This window comes from Alosa pseudoharengus, unplaced genomic scaffold, assembly GCF_046254945.1.
Source record: "Alosa pseudoharengus isolate Yale_2024_CS ecotype anadromous, Long Island Sound unplaced genomic scaffold, YU_APseudo_1.1 YU_APseudo_1.1_scf_18, whole genome shotgun sequence".
Lineage (NCBI taxonomy): Eukaryota > Metazoa > Chordata > Actinopteri > Clupeiformes > Clupeidae > Alosa > Alosa pseudoharengus.
In genome coordinates, this window is record NW_027468650.1 from 11229924 (window position 1) to 11246801 (window position 16878).

The window sequence follows — 16878 nt, forward strand, 5'->3', positions numbered from 1 at the left end:
CTTGGTACCTGATTGTGAGGACACAGTAGGAAATTGGCATCATTTGGCCTCTATAGGGGGCGCTGTAATACAGGAAGTGGGCTCATATCTCAGCAACGCTTCGTTGTATGAAGTCCAAACTTGATACATGGACATATTAGCTGATTGTGAGGACATGCAAGGAAAGTGGTCTTATTTGGCCTCTAGGGGTGCTGTAATAGACAAATTGAGCTCACACCTCAGCAAATCTTTGGTGTATGAAGTCCAGGGACATGGTAGCTGATTGTGAGAACGCACAAGGACATTGGTGTAATTTGCGCCTCTAGGGGCACTATAACAAAGTAAATGAGCTTATTTCTCAGCCATTCTTTATCCAATTGCAATCAAACTTGATGTGAGTGCTTGCTCATGCCATGGCAACGCCATTCCTGCTATAGCGACTGCTTGGCCCCCACATTGCTGCTTGCAGCTATATTTTGAATAGGAATGCTTGCTCAGTAATATCCAGTGTTGTCTCTATCATTCAGTGTTTTTGCACGCCATGTGAGTGTCTGCCTTTGAAGTGAATTTGAACATTTCTTTTGATAGTCTGGACTGATCACATAGGAAAATGGACACACTGAGCCAAAATGTGTTACAATTACAAGAATGACATTCTATACAGTAGTGTCGGATTTAGGATGTTTTGCAAGGTCTTCACATTTATTGTGAACAATGAGTCACTTACCACTGCAATGTAGCGCGGAGAGGAGCCTCAGGCCATAAATTGATTTAGTGATTTGTTTATTTTTTGAGCACATTTGAGTTCATTTATTTTAAGGCCAAATACCCACCTTGGCAATTAAGCTATATCTGTGTAGCTCAGCTTCCCTTAATCTCAACAACTCTTAATGAGACTTAATGGGGATCATACATTAATGAATCAAGTCAACACAGTAATAGATCACTTCCCATGCACATTTTCTTTTTCAAAAGCTATGGGCATTATTAAGGAATAATCACTAATTATACATATTAATCAGTATGCAGTCATACTTGCCAGTGTTAAAGAATGACAAATGGCCAATAATTCCATAACAAAAACGCTTGGGTGTTCGCTCTAAAACCATGTCAATAAAGTTTAGTCATTTACAATTCCAACACCAATAACATGCTGCTCTCCCAGTAGAACATCCAGTGTGTATGTGTGTGTGTGTGCGTGCATGTGTGCATGTATGTGTGTTTGTGTGCCACATGTCCCTAATACTTTACCACGTGCTGTGACTAGCAGATATTTTGAGTATTTGTATGTCTGTCACCATGCACTGGTCAGTGACCGTGTGTAAATTATATTATTATAATTTATAAATCACTATATTGCGTTAGTGCTTCTCAAGATTAAGAGTGTCATGCAAGCATCCTGGAGCCAGGGGATTTGTGTGTGTTTGTGTGTGCGTGTGTGTGTGTGAGAGAGAGAGCATGTGTCTATGTGCATCTGATTGTTTGAGTGTGTGTGCATGTATATGTGTGTGTGTGTGGGTGGGTATGTGTCTATGTGTGGGTGTATGTGTGTGAGGGGGGTCTATGTGTGTGTGTGTGTGTGTGTGTGTGTGTGTGTTTTTGGGTGTCTGTGTGTGTATGTGTCTGATGTAGGAAACTGTCTAAAGAGAAGCAGAGAAGCTTAATCTCAGCCGTGGCATCTCTCAGGTGATGAGTGTGCACATTTCTAATTTCTTGCCAGAGCCGTGAAGACGGCAGGTGAAGTCACAGTGGCTGAGCAGAGACAGACACACAGTATCCAGACAGGACAAGTATTACCAAACACAGACCTGTCTTGTTAGAATATGGAGCAGATCTTGTGCCACCTCAAAATGCAGGCACAACGTTTTGGGGTGAAGGGAAAAATCGTCACAATACATTGCTTTGTTCCAGCAGAGAAAAGGATTGACCAACAAATTTGTTGGTGCCAGCATCAAGGGCTTGCAGTTGTAAGTTCTTGAATTTCCCCTTGGGGATCAATAAAGTATCTATCAGTTTGCCGCTGATCTGATCATAAACGGTCACCGCAATGAAGAGGAATGACAGAAGAATTTGTTGGTATTTCTTGTGGATTGGGTTTTGTCTGGTTATGTTCCTGATTAGATCATAAACAAACACAGCAGCAAAGAGGATTCTCTGAAGAATTTGTTGGTGTCCACATCAACGGCTTGTCTGGTTATATTGCTGATTGGATCATAAAAATGGTCACAGCTCAAAGAGGATATACTGAAAAAAATGTTGGTATTTGTGGGTGCCTGTGTGGAGGCTTTGTCTGGTTCTGTTGTTGATCAGATCATAAATGGCTACAACAGGGTCAGGAATGACTGAAGAATACAGTATGTTGCTAGAGAACCCGTCACGTGTATGGAGAGGGGTGGGTCTAGGACGCCAGATGTTACTGTTGAGCTTTCTGGAGGTGTCATAGGCCTAACTCAACAAAACACAGACGAAGGAAGGTGCCTGCTTGATAACCCCAGTGAAATACTCACATAGGCTGCTCTGTTGGTGAATTATGGTGAATTATGTTTTCGTTGGTTTGGTTCTTTGGTTGGGCATTCAGGCTACTGGTAGTGCATGTGGTAGAGTGAAGAAGGGCATTACAGATCCTGGGTATAAAATGTGGCGTGTTTGCGACTGCTGCCAGCCAACTATGCTGCATCGTGTGTTTTACTGTATGTTAGACTTGGATGTTGATTAGACACAGTGTGAAATCCTGTACCTCCTGCATATGGAATTTAACAATTATCCTGTGTATATCTGAAAAATGAACCACACATTATTTATTTTTCACTACATTCATAATCAGTAAATCAAAACATATGGCATAACACTTATTCATTGATAGAACACTGAGTCCGTTTTGTGAGAAACCGTCAGGCACAAGCAGAACAGCCACCCACACAAACTTTGTTAAAGGGCGCTGCTGAAAAACCCTGAGAATTCTGCGCTGTGGTCTGCCAGGCCAGTCGGATGGGCTCCCGGGGGAAAGGGAACACACAAACTGTCAAACTAACAGGGCTGAGGAAGTTCCTCTGCGTGTCAATTATCTGAATTTTTCAGCTCTGCACGTATCATGTGACTGAATAAAGAGCTTTTTATGTGCATTCCACAGCAGGCTGTGATGTGGAGATGGCGCTGGTTTGGTGTAGACATGGTAATTGGATGTTTTCTGCGACTGGGATGAAAGTCAGATTAGGTGTGAAGTAGGAAGTGGGTGAGTGTGTGGAATCACAAGACACACAGACACACACCAACACCGACACCAACACACACACACACACACACTCACACACACTCACACACACACACACATACACACACACACACTCCATGTTTGCCTCCTTTTCTATCAGCTCCAGCGGAGGGAAGCTGTCACATGTCACAACTTTGTTGAAGACAAAGTGAGGTTTGGAGCCTACTGTAGATCCAGAGGAGATTACAGAAATACACCACGGCGTGATCATATGTGACGTCGATAGTAGAGTCAGATATGACAAATATCTCCACTTATAGAGAATGTGCTACTTCCAGTAATTTGGGCACTTTGCAATTTCATAAAAAAAATATAATATTTTCCCCCTCCTGGTCACATCCACAGATCCATGTTGAAATAAAAATTGAGAATGAACAAATCATAGGAAATCTGCTGCACCGTTCTCCATATGAAAGCCATGGCGATCGGGTCATGAGGGTTTTCCATGTGTCTCTTCTGCCTATGCCGTACGTAGACAGCTTATGCAAGTTGCTTTATCTGACGGTGAAAGCAGGGTCAGACAGGGTTACCACACAAAAGCAATAGCAATATGTGTTTACTGACAATGTGTAGACTCGTATGAATACACATACCACAAACAGAGTAACAAGGAATAACATTCTCTGTCAAAAGCTGCAGGCCGTGGCACAGTTGCCTTGACCCCCCAATTGTCCTCCAGGTGACTGCTGCTCCCTTTCACATGAAGATTCATTCAAGGAAATCATCTACAGTAAACACAATTTTCTGTAACAGACCGTTTTTTCATCCCTTACATCCTCCTGATTCTCTCATCCTCTTGTGGGGGCTTACTCTGCAAGTAAAGCCATGCATAATATTTAGTGAAATCATGACCTTGGGAAAAGTGCAAGTTTTATATAATTTCCTCGTGTCTTATCGTGTTAGGACACTGGCCTGCTTTGGACAAGGAATGCAGGAGGTCAAGACTGAGAAAAAAAAGAGATGTTTGGCTTCATCTATACAACTCACGTTGGCAGTTATCATGTTTTGTTAACACTGAAGAGCCTACATGCAGCAGCTAATGGGTTTTTGTGGTTGCTAAAAGGTTCTAAAAGGTTACAGACATTTTTGAAGCAATTTGCTGCTGACCTGCACCGTGAACCCCCAGTTTGAGGAGCATCAATAAGTGATGAGCAAGTGCAAACTGGTGTTAATAACTGCAAAAGCTGAGTAGCAGGATCAAACACACATTAACACGCATTTTGGTATTAACTACGTAACATGGCATTAACTACATGTAACATGAATAGACATTAAGTAAGGGATAACGGCCGCCAAGGTGTCCTGTTATTCGGAATTAATGGACGAGGGTGAGAGGCAAAGAACTCCCCGACACGCAGCGGAGTCTCCTCGGCCCGAGTCCATTAATTCCATATAACAGGACACCTTGAAGGCCGTATAGTCATGCCTAGTCATGCCTTTATAGCACGGAAAGGAAACAAGCATTTCCGTTTAAAAAGAAGCCGACTTGTTCAGTTTGTTGTACAACTTTCTTTGGCCCTAACAGCGATAGCATTGGACAGTTAGCTTGTTTACAGTTTATTCCATTGTTGCGAAGCCTGCTTCCAGGCTCAACCGTCATCCTACTATTGTTGTTATAGATAACATTTATAAGCATTGATATGGAAATGTGATTAAACTTTTTTTTTTACCAGATCTACTTCATAGGTGAATAGCCACCCCACCAGCCAATCAGAAAAGAATATTTTTTCTCTCTGGGTGTAATATCACCTTTGATTACCATAAATGAAGACATGTTTTCACTTCTGTTGTTGGTGGAAATGATAATAATTGAAATACATAAACAAGAATTGTAAGTGGAAGAAGTGGAAGAAAAAACAAATAATAATAAGAATGTTATTACTTACACGTTTTGTGATTTTAGGAAAAATCCATATTGTACTGTGATGAGACACTCAACAGATCATATGTTGTCATAATGCATAGTGTATCATTCGTAGTGATGTGTGGCTTTCGTTTGAAAACACATTGGTCCCACTGACCAAAAGTAAAAAAAAAAAAATACAATTTCAAAAAACAAGCACCAACAATCCCTCTCTGGTTCAAGCAGCTTACTCTATCATACCAGCCTTGGACCTGTCTCCGTAAAGCTGCATGAGAGATCTGGAGGATGCTGACTGTCCTCTCTCCCACCTGCCCCAAGCCTCATATCACTTGTGGCATAGGTGGTGAAATATAGGCCAGCATTGAACCCATTTATTGCTGAAGCCCAGGGGTGCCTCGGCATTATTGATTGGTGTGGAGATATAGATAGGAGGCCCCTGAAGGCCAGCGAGCAGCGCTGCAGGTGAGTTATTGGGGTCTTCCTCATGTCCCAGGTACTAGGACCATAGTTCATCCACAGAGGAAGATCTGGCAGCCCTGTGTGTGTGTGTGTGTGTGGGGGGGGGGGGGGGGGGGGGGGGGTTAAAGCATCATGTGGGTCTGTGCATCCTCCAGCCTGGGTAAAGACATTTGGGATGTTGGGATATGCATACATGCATGTGGAAGGCCAAATTGCCTTTGTGTTTGAAATGGACAATTGATCATAATTTAAGAGGCATCATTGTTTTGAGAACAAATGTGACTGGTCTGACAGATGCCACAATACATGAAGGCGTTGGACCATACCACAAATGCTTAATCTCTATTGAGCCTTTTTACAGCCCAACAACATGCAAAGTGAATGCAGCATTGTTATCATTTGAGAGGAATACGCGCGGCAGCCACATAATTTGTATGTGGACCAGCTCCAGAGTGTTATTATGACCGGGATCTCTGGCAGCGTAAACAGCAGGCAGAGTTCACCGGCGTGTGGAAGCACCTGAAGTTGTTTTGACAGTCTGCCCGGAGAGATAGCCCCTTCCCTGCATGCCTTCCCTCGTCATATTGAGCGCTGAAATAAAAAGAGGATGCCCGCGACAAACTTAGAATTGCTTGAGATGGAGCTGCGCTGATGAAGGCTCTGCTATATCCACAGTTCTCTCTAGAGCTGGGTGACCTTTACGGGACCTGTCAGTCAGAGCAGACCAATTAACATATTGTGCTCAGGCAAGCTATTCTCTCAGTCTCACGCCATCGCCCGCTCTCACTCCCGCTCTTCTTCTCCTAGGTCAGTACTAGAAAGACCGGAGTCGCACAAATTAGAGGAGTGAGCTGGAAGGCTCAATTATGGAAAAGGTTTTGTGTCGTGTGTGTGAAATGCTGTACCTTAAACACAATTCATAGTCCACCTTCATGTGAGGCCAACAGAGAAGAGGATAACAACACACAGTTAAGGCTTCTGAAACACACAGTAGTTATTCCTTTCCTGGACTTTCTCATATCTAAGAGTTCTCGTGTTATGCTTTCACTTCTAACACAGTATTCAATATAATGTCTTATAATATTTAACAAAATGTTCTCTGAATTGAGATAGTCTATTTACTTATGTATTTGTTCATGATTATTTTGCAAAGTTCCCTGTCGGCGTGAGTGAATATGAAGTGTGAAGTATGAGAAGTTTTTCAGGTCTTCCCACAGTGGCCAATCAACAAACAAAGCTAATTAACATTTCATAACAACAACAACACATTCAAACAGAGAAATAAACACACACACAGATACATACACACACATTTCAGGGGCTGGATGCTTCTGAGCATTCGTGCTACCTAGCACTGGTCTTCTGTGACCGCATAGACCAGACCTGGCTGGACCAACGTTTTTTTAAATGGGACGGTGTAGCCCAAAAGAACAGCTCTGTTACGTCATGAGCCCAAGTTAGGCCTACTGATCTTTCAAACTCATGTTCGTGAAAAGCATCCTTTCAGATCAACATGTTACATTTAATGTATAGGCTACAAAAATATGAACTAGGCTAACTGAGAGCAATCATCGATCCATTAGAATTATAAAAAAGATATGCAATTATGCAAGTAGATGCTTATCCTAAGAATAACATTCATGCTACAGTGCAGAGGAAACGTTATCAAGGAATCACTTGCGGCATCTGTCAATATTAGTTTATTATAAAACTAGTCAAAAATGTGATAGGAGGATACATGCCCATATAGCCTTTGCCTGCCTCATCCATCTCCAATTTTAAATAATTTGTTCACCCACCGACTAACAAGCAATCATACTGTCGCATTACTTTTCAAGAGATGGCAATTTCAAAGGGAGTTGGATAGCATTCATTTGAGTAGCTTGAGGCAGCGTAAATCCTTTCCCTGATTGCTGACATAGGCTAATTTCAAAAATTTAGGAGGGAATATCAACAGGAGTTAAGGTAGCCTGGCTATATTAGGGCAGCAGGATAATGTAGCCTATAGAAAGACAGCTGTGATCAGTTGAGTTAACTTTTGGTCAGTGGTGTAGTGGGGATTTTTAAAGTGGGGGGACGCTATTTTAATGACATCGTTGTAAAAACTGGCACCTCCACATACATCAGTGCGTAAGGCCAAATTGTTACCAGCTTTCGTGAACATTAAACCAAATTCAAAATTCAGACAAACCATAATGTAGAGTAGCCTATGTAATCTAGCGTAGTCTAATCTCCTTGACGTATAACATGCCACAGCATGGCTTCATTCATTTTCTAGCCACTTTCTAGCTACTTTCGGGTAACACGGAACGACGAGCTGCATCATGTATTTTACGCACAGTGGAGTGCTACAGCATGATGGTCATTCTTGTAACGAATTTTATGGCAAAGAGGCCTAATTGGGGACATTTGCGTGATGCGTTATCACTGGTAACAACACTTGTTATATTAAATAATGCATATTAAAATGCTCAAAACAATGCCCCAAAAAGTGGGGGGACGGCGTTCCCCCGCCTCCAACGGCCACTACACCCCTGCTTATGGTGACTGTACCTAATGGTCGTTTGCAGACGTTTCCGATTGAATGCATCCTTATTGCACTTCATCTTAGTTGTTAACTGACGTGGCTTGTAGCCCGATAGGTTTTTCCAACTGCAACGTTGACAAATATCTTTGCGGTTCAGCTGATGAGCATCCATTTACTGTAGCAGAGGTTTTCGTCTCTTGCTGTGCTGTGCTGTGTTGTTGTAGGCCTAGATCCCTCCCTTTCATTATATCTAGATCAAAGCACAAAGCATCATGACCACATGCATTTGCCACATAAAATTGATCGACATAGGCTATTTTATTAATGCACGTTAGGCTATGTACCACGAGAAAACTATGCTGTGATCTACAGCGGCATCGTGTGTGTCAGGCTGCGGTTCATTTACACATTAGTTAATTTGAACTGATGAAATTGTATTTGCTGCTTTGCTAATAGACAAATTAATAATGTATCAAAATTAATTTGTTATTATTTGTCCTTAGCCTTTATGCAAAATGCCATCAACTAGTGTAACATTATGTTTCTTTTAATGTGTTGTTTAACAATCTTCTAGTAGCCTAAGACGGAAAATATAGTAATATACTGACCAGTGATCATATCTGAGCATGTTAATATGACTTGTTGAAAAATAATTTCAATGTGAAATGTTTGAACAGATTTAGGCTATTTAAGAAGAGCTTCTAAATTTAGGTTTGATACGGAAATCGGCTACATATTAAAGCGATGGTTTGGAGTAATTTCACTCTAGTGCCCTTTGCACCATGACCCCGAGCCAAACACCCTCCCAGAACCTGTTTACCCCTTGGCCAAACCCTGGTCGAGTAGCGCTGTCAGAAACCAATGACTTTCTGCAGGCGTAATGGAAGCAACTTAGTATCTCGTAAATTACCCCACTAATAATGCCCTGAATCGTACGAAACTTCTACAGTAGTACAACTATGTTCTTTACTCATAAAACGAGGCATTGAAAAGTTTGTAAGTACATCAGGAGTTTATTTAAATAACACTTGCCTGATGGATGCTACTATCTGCCACTATCTACCGCTGCGTCAACGTTGCTTCCGTGATTTGGGAAAAGCCTGTAAAAGTCCTGGCAGGAAGCATGCATAGGGATGTAGATCCAGGAATGCACTAATATTTTGTCCGTAGTACCAGTTTGCAACAATTATTAGTTAACACTAAGTTGTAAACACTTCGGAAAAAAATATTAAAAACTGGATATACCAAAAAACTTTGATGCAATCGCTTCCTGCCAGGACTTTTAGCATCCATAAAAGTCCTGGCAGGAAGCGATTACATCAAAGTTTACATGTTTGAATAGCTGTGTGTATACATGTTTGCATGTTCTCTGTACACAGTGGAATTGATATTAAATTCTCAGACTGTAGTTGGTGATTTGTGTGCTTATTCACGGGATGGTTGTGTGAACTGTAAAAATTAGTGCTATATGAACATGGTGGGCAGTAACAGAGCAGACATACTTCTGACATGATTATATAGTTTGTGTAGTTTTCCTATGCCACCATCCCCATTTCGTACTGTATACCATATGCCATACATACAGATGTAAAATAAATCATACTGCCATAAGCATATAACAGGCTTCACAGTTGTTTTTAGTCATGCGGGCTTTTTCATCCATGTTTTGCAGTATTCAAAACAGACTTTTGAAAATGTAGAAAAATAAAATTCTAATTAAAGTCCTTCTATCAACTGCAGCCACCCAGATTGTATATCTGAAGAAACTGCTATTTACACGAGTGTCACTTTAGATTAGAGGCAATGAAATGTCAGGCACAAACACACCTCATTCTATTCACATATTTCATTCTGTTGGAAAAGTGTATCCTTTGACATCTTGTAAAAGCACAGCACATTCTGCTTACACATGACTGAAAATGTACTTTTGGTGCCACATTTCCAATCAGAGGGGAGCTTTCCATTCAGCTTTAGGTCAATGCTATGACATCCTTGCTTCCTCACACAATATGTGTTGGCTTCCCTTGGAGACTGGCTGTAAACACTCTCAAGTGCAGTCTTGCCATTCAAGTCGGAGGAAGGGAGGGAGTTGAGTTTGATTGATTGGAGTGTTTCTCAGTCGCTAAAAGCTCTCGTCAGCATTGTTCATCAGTTGGCCACTCTCTGTCAGCATTGTTCATCAGTTCCTCTGTTTCGCTCAGCACCACCGCTGTGTTAGTGTCTGTCAGACAAGCAAGGTGAGGTGATTGGTGGTTTGTGACTGTCTCTGTGAGATAATATGTGGTTTACAATTAGCCTGGCTGTCATCAAATCAATTCTGAATCGAGATATTGGTCTGGGCACTCTCAGTACACTTTTGCCAAGGGGTTTAACCAAGAGTGAAATTAAATTTAGTTGTACATTAAACTCTTACCGAATTCTGAAATGCATTTGTTTAGTCAGTTTAAAAAAAAAAAAAAAAAAAACATCCAGGTCATTTAATACTGACGCCATGAATGGCCGAAGGGTAATACTAATGCGCTGGCATTGGTTCTGTACAAAGTGGTGCCATCCATCTACCTCTGTCCATCACTGTATAAACACTGTGTGCTGGTCTGGAACAGCCAAGAATAACAGATTGTGAGCTATCTCCTTATCCTGTGCAACCTGTTGTGTCAGCAGCTATGCAGCATGCATTTTCATCACAGCACAGAATACTTAGGATGTCACATAACAGAGTTCAAAATATAATATGTTGACAGAGTCTAACAGATGAGCTGGAAGGTTCCTCCAAAATTAATGAGAAAATAAAAATATCAAAGTAACATATTTCATTACACAGTAGTGCTCTAGATCACTAAAATGTAAAATGTACAAGATGTCCTCCAAAAAAAAAAAAAAAAACTACAACCTGCAAAGGCTCACAGGCAGCAAGGCTTGTCGAGGCTCCACTTGAGTGCAGTTTGTTTTAAGTATTTATGCCCTTTTTAGCAGTAGTACATTTCTCTAAAGAGTTTGAGTGTGTTTGGAATGCATGACATGAAGTCAAACTTGCACCCACTGACTTGAATAGTTGGCATAGATACACTCAAAAGCAGACAGCACATATATACAGGAAGTAAATATCTTTCTGTGCCTATCAGGGAAAATTCTCTAGAGACTGCAGAATTGAGATACCTGATTCAACACATAGGGAAATACAGTATGTTGAACAATTTTAGCAAAGTGGAATACATTGCATAATGCCATAACACCAATTACAAAGAGACACTGATGCCTTTTTTAAATGCCTGTGTGTGCCTGGCACACAATAAAACTTTACGCCAGGCTACAATGAACTGACTTTTAATTGAGGACCACAACCAACACAACAGGCAGTCATACAGCACTCTGCAACTCTCTTTTCCAAAATAAATGTCCCTTTTCACAAATAAGATTTCTGTATTAAAAGTCCCCTTTCACTTTTTTGTATTAAAAGTAACCTAAAAAATCCTTTCTACAGATGGATAAGTATAAGTATAATATAAGTAATATAAGTATATATACTCTTTTGATCCCGTGAGGGAAATTCAGTCTCTGCATTTATCCCAATCCGTGAATTAGTGAAATACACTCAGCACACAGTGAACACACAGTGAGGTGTAGCACACACACTAATCCCGGCGCAGTGAGCTGCCTGCAACAACAGCGGCGCTCGGGGAGCAGTGAGGGGTTAGGTGCCTTGCTCAAGGGCACTTCAGCCGTGGCCTACTGGTCGGGGTTCGAACCAGCAACCCTCCGGTTACAAGTCCGAATCGCTAACCAGCAGGCCACGGCTGCCCCACAGAGTACAAGAGTGTGCTGTATCCAGATCATTGTTAGAAGCTATTTTGGTCTTCTGCAAATCAAAGGTCATTTAAATTGTCTTAAGTATGTTCATGCCTCTCATAAGTTGTTCTACTTTGACTTATACTAACTATATCCTACAGGTTGCAGGGGGCAATGCATATATCATGAAAAGGGCTGGAATAAGGTCCTTTTCTGAAATGCACATTACAACGAGTCAACAACTATTATGAAAAAACTGGTCAACTAGTAAGATCAGTAGTCGTGAAAGTCATGACATCAGAAGTCAAGATATAGCATGTGTTCAGTACACCTGAAAATCACGACCAAAAATATCACGCTTCTGAGCAGTTTGTTTATCACATACCCTTTCACAAGGGCAAAGCCTACAGTATATGTCCAAAGGGATCCATAGAACCTTTATGCTGCCTTCTCCATTTTTACTGTTGATTACAGGGAAACCGTTTAAATCTTTTGCTAGCCAAAAGACATTGGTCCTTTGGTCTGCTATGTCCACTTCCATAGATTTCGATCCTGGGCTGAGACATGGCATCACTATAATTGGTACACCCTTGGGAACTGAATCATAGACCTAGGAGAAGGCAAACGTGCATGCTTAATGTTACCACCAGACAAAAATGTCTAGGGGAACTGGCATACTAACCATTGTCATTCTATTAAAAACATCCTACTCTTATTAAGTTTTCTTTTTAAATTACATTTTTCATCCTTCAGTTCCTCCTCTAGATGAGTTACCGGCTTAATTTTCCTCAAGTGTCCTAAAATGTCAGTCTGACAGCACTGCAATACCTCTGTAATCCTTAAGGGCTTGTTCCACAGATATTCGTAAGCTATAAAATGAAGGACCACTTGAGTCAAGTGGATTCCAAATGAATGAATTACTTCAATTTACTCTTTTATTCTCACTAAAATGAATTAAACGGAGAGCAAAAAAAAATAGAGATTAGTCATGATTAACTGATGTAAGTAATTCTCCCATGCTTCCTTAGTATAATGGGGTCATTAACCATAGCACAATGCATCTTAATCCGTCCCAAAGGTAGAAGCCATATAGGAATACATTTCACTGGTTTATCTCCACTCTGGAGACACTACTCCCAGCATGGCAACAACATAAAACATTTTTAATAGTTTTTTTAGGATTTGAAGAAGACAGCTTGAGTGCAATAAAACATAAGAGAAAAAGAGGATGGGAACATCTGTTTTAGGTGGATTTGTGTTATTGTCAGTGGCCTCACCGATAAGCTTTTTTTTCTCGTTGTTCGAGACTCTCAGATTTCAGGTTGTCTTTTGTTTTATAGCACAGCCTGAAAGGTATTTATGAAGTTAATAAGGATAAGCCGTAAACCTTTTAGTAGCTCTAATCTCTCATTTTTGTTTTAGAATTAGAATCCCGCTTCCTTCCAGTTTTATAATCTGTTTTTAACACACAGCTAGTGTAATCTTTTGAATGCTTTAAATTCATCAGTTGCTTGACTCAGCGCAGAGTCAGGTCAATCAAAATGGAATCACGCAAATTCACAGACTCTTTCCAGGTGATCATGTCAAAATGCAGTGAGGTTATGTAGCACATCCTGACATGGTCCACTGGATGGATCTTTGAGATTAGCCACAGAACAGAGCCTTCCAGATGAGTGGCCGAAGGGTCGGCATGCATGACTACATGCAGGTCTGGCATGCCGATATCCTCATCGTCAGAGGTGATGCAAACTCTCTCTGATAGACGTAATTCACTACACATCACCTGGCGACACTCACACCAGCACACACACACATACACACACACACACACCATTACTCCACGTCGGCTCACATTCACATAGTCCACCTGCCACCTGTCAGACCTTCACCCTGCCAGCCTATGGGTGATAGATCTCTGCTCACCAAGGAAAGGAGTCAAGTAGTGGGGGTAACAGGATGGTGTCTTGGGCTTTCAGAAGACTTCAGAAGTGCTGAAGGTAGAGAAATACAGACAAAACCAAGGAGACAAAGAGAAAAAAGTGGCTAAAAATAAAGTTAGTTAGTAAAGTAGTATAGTTACATTTTGGAGAAAAGTTTGTACTTGCAAGTTAAGTATTGTGCAAGAGGGAGTCAGTCCAGTTGTTTCCATTAGGAAACCCCGGTTACTATGTTTCTCTGACAGTTTTCTGTGAAATGTCTAAATTTCACTGATGGAACATTGAACGTCAGCAGTTTCCAGCTGTGTGCCCCGATAGGCATCACACAGTTTCAGTTCTTCACTGCTACACAGAGCATACCGAGTGCATATTGAGATAAAACATACACAATATTAAGAGTATATCAGCCAGTCAGAGATTATCATTATGGCTCCAGAGAGAAACTGTAAGTTCCTGAAAAGAAAAAAGTTAAATAAAAAAGGAAACTTGCACACCATGTGCTATGTGAATTGTTAGAGCAGCATGTGGAGAAATGAAGGGGTCATCAAACAGGCCACAGAGGGTACAAATCATCTTGAATCCTCTCTTCCCAGGCCGTCTCTTTCTCACACTGTTTTTTCTACTTCTTCCTTTTTATTCCTCTCCACCTCTTCACTCATTTCCAATTCTCCTCTTCTCCTCTGCTTTCCACTCCAAACCTTCTCTTTGGCTTCTCTTACTGTCACATCTCTCTCCTGTCATGACCCTGTTTTTTTTTTCTTTTTTAAAGTATCCTCCCCGCGTTCCTTTACTCCCTACCCGCAGTGAGACTTCTGGAGATCCTCTGATAGCTAAGTGAGTTCTTCATATGCTCCAGGCTTCACTTCACAAAATATATCAAGCACTTGATCAAGGACATCCCGATAAAAAACAAAAATGCTGGGATGTGGAGCTTCAGTTTTGTAACTCACCTCCATAGGCACATAGCAAGGGGTTAAAGTGTGTGTGTGTGTGTGTGTGGTGTGTGTGTGGAGGGGGGGGGTCAGTAACGGTGAGGAACGCAGTTCCGCCACCGCAGATAAATTATTTAATACATATACTCTTTCATACCAACGATATACTGTAGCGCGATGATATTGTTAAAATAAATGGTGAGTTAATTTTTCTCGTGTACAGAGGTGACCAAGAAGCTAGCAATTCTTGTCCAAAAAGTATTGCTATACCACGATGCTCAATATGTTGTCCAACGGTGAGTCATTTTTCTCCGTTGCACCGACACTGGATTTTAGGGTTCCCCCACCTGCCAAATCCCACTTTAACCACTGCACATAGCCATGTAGAGGTTTGAGAGCAGAGTCACACTTAGGTGTTGGAGAGAAGAGAGCTGGACTAGTTTTAATTCTTAAGGGTTAGGATGTGTTGTTGATCATAAAAGACATAGACCTTAACTGTTTTGAAGGCACATTCAGTAGAACTTCTATAGAGTGCTAACTACAGTAGTTATGACACCATAGTGATAGGCTTTAATGAACAGTAATGACCAAATAAGATGGGTTAAATCGTCATCTGGACATGTACAAGTTTAACAACAACCTTGCCATTTTAAAGTACAATGTGATGTAAAGTACAAAGTATTATGTGATGTTTTTCCAAAGTGAGAGGAAATGTGACTTTTCTCAGTACAGTTACTCTTTTATCTCCATTCAGAGTGGCATACTTAATATCCCATTTTATCTAAATGGATCTTGTCTGCTTTTTCTTTTTATTGTCTGTTTTCTCTCTCTCTACATCCTTCACCAGTCTTTCAGCATATGCATCTGTAGCCCAGCCTGTCTTTGTTTCAGTCCAGCTGTATTGCTTGTCCTGCGAAACCCTCGCCTCGTCAGCATGTAATTTTGTGTCTCTTTGTCACCCTCTTGGTTTTTCACTGCCCTGTGCTGTACATTTCTGCCTTCCAGGGAACGGCTTCTGATTTACTGTTTGTCCATGTAGTCCGGTCTGGTAAATGTCCAAGGTTGCTTGTGGTCTCAGGAGGGATTCAGAAGCACCAGGTGTTGGGTGTTACTCATTCCACCATGTCCTACCTGTGGAGTCTCAAGTCATGACGTTGTAGTTGGGCATCATGTGCTAACTTAGCCTAGAAATCTTGACGCACCCTAACGGCAGCCGGGCTAGTCTAGCAACTCTCCGTTGGCTCGCAAGCTGGAACAATTAAACTTCGATAGGGCCAATCACATCGTGTATACAGACGTTAGGCGGGCATAACATAATGATTGATGGCAGAGTTGCAAGGGTTCTGCTTGAATTTCCTGCTACTTGAAAACAAAGAAGATGGATGTTGCTGTTGGCGAACAGCGTCACACGAGTTAAGCTTTTTTTTAAGTTGGCAAACATTTGAACTAGCCAACTAGCTTCGCTGGTGGGAAAACGCATGGGACTCATGAGTTGTAGCGCTGTCCTATTGGGTGCAGAGGGAATTTGAAAGACAACTGATTATCCCGCCCCTCGGACTGAGCACTGCCAACGGTGAGTGCCCAGACCCTACATTTTAATGTGAGTCTGGCTCGTCAGGACTTGTGGTGATGATGTAACAAGGCCTTCCTTCTCTTTTTCTATTTCAGAATTAATTAAACTTGTGACAAAAAGAGGCCAGGGTTTTGTGTGTGTGTCTCTGTGTGTGTGTGTGTGTGTGTGTGTGTGTGAGAGAGAGAGAGAGTATTTTGAGGTTGACAGAGTGCAGCCTTGAGATGGCAACACAGAGAGTGCTGTTATTATCCACAGTTATTTTGCTGATGGTCCCAACAAAGAGGTGGACCATGTCTATGAATCTAAATGTCACTCACAAGGACACAAGCGTACCAACTTGAATCAAGACAAGATTCTTCTTCTGATCCAAGTGCTATCAAGGGTTCTTTTTCCTCTGCACTGATGGCCAAGGATGATGTATTTCCCGTACAGCAGGCTCTAAGTCTCTTGAGACTTGTGAGGGTTTTCTTTGCTAATGAAGTTATGGCTCGGAATTTTGCATCTGCTTTTAATAGACATTTTGTTCCCTTAAGCCCTTTCTCCACAGCTT